The sequence below is a fragment of the Octopus bimaculoides genome, chromosome 22 (genome assembly GCF_001194135.2).
Source record: "Octopus bimaculoides isolate UCB-OBI-ISO-001 chromosome 22, ASM119413v2, whole genome shotgun sequence".
NCBI classification, from domain to species: Eukaryota; Metazoa; Mollusca; class Cephalopoda; order Octopoda; family Octopodidae; genus Octopus; species Octopus bimaculoides.
Window position 1 is genome coordinate 4,431,645 of NC_069002.1, and position 2,353 is coordinate 4,433,997.

Sequence of the window (2,353 nt, forward strand, 5' to 3'; positions counted from 1 at the left end):
TATGTACATGTGTGTATATTATTAAACAACGCGGTGCGTGCAAAGTGAGATAAAAAATATAAAAACAATTTACGATCGGACATTATATATATATATATATATAATTCATATCATTACTTAACTAATTAAATCACATAGCTATCAACTAAGACAACGACTACGACTACGAGTAATAATATAGCATTGTTATCACGATAAGTATTATTATTATTATTATTGTGATCGTTACTATCATAACTATTATGATCATTGTTATTACCTTGAAGTTTCACGTAAATATTAGAAGACGATAATTTGTGTGAAGGAGAATTAGGATGGATGACACCTTTTCGTGTAATAATGCGGCCGTTATAGTCTCTCGCACTATATATATATATATATGTATATATATATATGTGTGTGTGTATATGTATATATTGTTATTTTTCTGTTTTTCTTTTTGCTTTCAAAGAATGCTTCTTCCTCGTTTGTTCCGAAGTTAAACGAGGAAAGGAGGGAAAAAATTAATTTACAGATCCAGTTTCCGGGTTGACGCCAAAAACTTGAAACAGTTCAATCGAAAATCCGAATTGTGAATGATGGAACAACGTAATTTATTCTTCGGGAAATTGATTGACACTTAAACTATTGTTAACCAAGACAGCAACAACCACGAAAGTAGCGGAAGAAAGAATAAAAAGAGCGCTTGTTTTGTTTATTGTCACATCAATATTTAATTGTTTTTCTTACTCGTTGTGTTTATTATTCGAATTTCGATCCGTATAAAGCATAGTTGTGAGTAATTATTTTTTTTTTTCTCGTTGTCATAAGGGATAAATTATATTTGGGTGGGGTCACCTTACTTTAGATTTTCAGCTACTGCGGCTGGCTGAAAAAGCATAGACAAAACGCGGAGAAAAAACAAATAGTCCAACGTGTTTCGGTCTTATGTGGTCGGTCTCTTGAACTGCTAGAAATAACAACCTAATTTCCCTCAAATTACACATTCGATCGTCTTTAAACTGTTATGGCGGCGGTGGGGGTGTAAATCCGCAAAGACGATATATTTCTTTTAGAACACATCCTCAAGGTATACCTCAACTTACGTCAACTGCAGGCATACCTCAACTTATGCCGTTCCGAGTTACGTCTTTTATTTACTTTACGTCATTTTTTGAAGAAATTAATGAGAAAAATAATAAACCCCAATTTCAGTCAATTAATCCCTTTTATCCTCTCGGCGAACAGATTTAATTAAAAAAAAAAGTAAACAAATAATCAGATACTGAAGTGAAAAAAAATCATAAAATAAATTAAATCAGATATATAAGCTAATAAATATGTTTTTTTTAATGTTTTTCGTGTTGCGTCATTTTCCGAGTTAAGTCGCAGGTTTTGGAACCAGCTACAGACGGAAGTTCAAGTATGTTTGTATTTAAACAAAATATGCCAGTGAAAGTAAAAGGCGTTAGCATGCCGGACAAAATGCTTAACTGCATTTCGTCCGTCTTTACGTTCTGAGAGATCAAATCCCGCCGAGGTCGATTTTGCCTTTTAATGTTTCAGGGGTCGGTGAAATAAATACCAGTTGAGCACAGGGTTCGATGTAACAGACTTACCCCACAGCTCTGAAATTGCTGGCCCTCTGCCAAGATTTGAAACTATTAAGTTAAGGTTCAATGTAGAGTCGTTGTATAGAAACCCCACGCATTATTTGTTCCGACTCAGTACGCTCTGAGTTCAAATCCTGCCGAGGTCGACACTGTTTTCCTTCCTTTCAGAATCGATATATAAAAGTGTTGAGTTTCGAAATTTGCTGATTTCATAAGCACAGGTATAGGAACAAGGATCAAATAGCCGTAAACTGCGAATTTCTATCACTCCGTATATGTATGTGTGTGCGTGTGAGTGTGTGTGTTGATCGGATCAGCTGGAACCCTCGACGTCGTAAGCGACGGAGTACCAACAACAACATCCTGTGTCTAAATTTCGCAAGGTTCGATTTTGCCCTTTATCCTTTCGGGGTCGATAAAATAAGTACCAGTTGAGCACTGTGATCAACTCCGAAATTGCTGGCCTTGTATCAAAACCTGAAATCAATTTTTTTTTTTTTTTTGTCTAACGTCCTAACTATTCTCTGCTCTCACCGTTTTCGCTAAACATTTCACATTAAATATTCCGACTCTATCAATAAAATATGATTTAATTATTATTTTTTCATCAATTTCATCTAATATTTCCATTAAATTTCTTTAAATATTTCTTGCTATTGAGCTGTCAGATAAATTTATTTATTTATTTCCAATGTTATTTGAATTAACACCAAAAACAATTTTGTTTTCATCATAGTGTTTTACGAGTCCCCCCCCCCCCC

At 34.4% G+C, this 2,353-nt stretch overlaps 1 protein-coding gene and 1 long non-coding RNA gene across 3 annotated transcripts in view; one reads left to right on the forward strand and one right to left on the reverse strand.

Annotated features, from left to right (window-relative positions):
* LOC128250551 (uncharacterized) overlaps positions 1–703 on the forward strand; it is a 2,573-nt gene extending 1,870 nt beyond the window's left edge. The window contains exon 2 of the long non-coding RNA XR_008266583.1: positions 452–703. This is a non-coding gene — a long non-coding RNA (uncharacterized LOC128250551). The remainder of the gene's footprint in view (positions 1–451) is intronic.
* Positions 1–2,353, reverse strand: part of LOC106879215 (cytosolic purine 5'-nucleotidase) — a 129,833-nt gene that overhangs the window by 125,390 nt on the left and 2,090 nt on the right. Inside the window, exon 1 of one of the 2 annotated variants that reach the window (XM_052975851.1) lies at positions 260–509. The exons of the other annotated variant lie outside the window; for it this stretch is intronic. The gene's annotated coding sequence lies outside the window, so the exon portion shown is untranslated. Of the gene's footprint in view, positions 1–259; positions 510–2,353 lie in introns of those variants that run through there. 2 annotated transcript variants of the gene reach the window in all.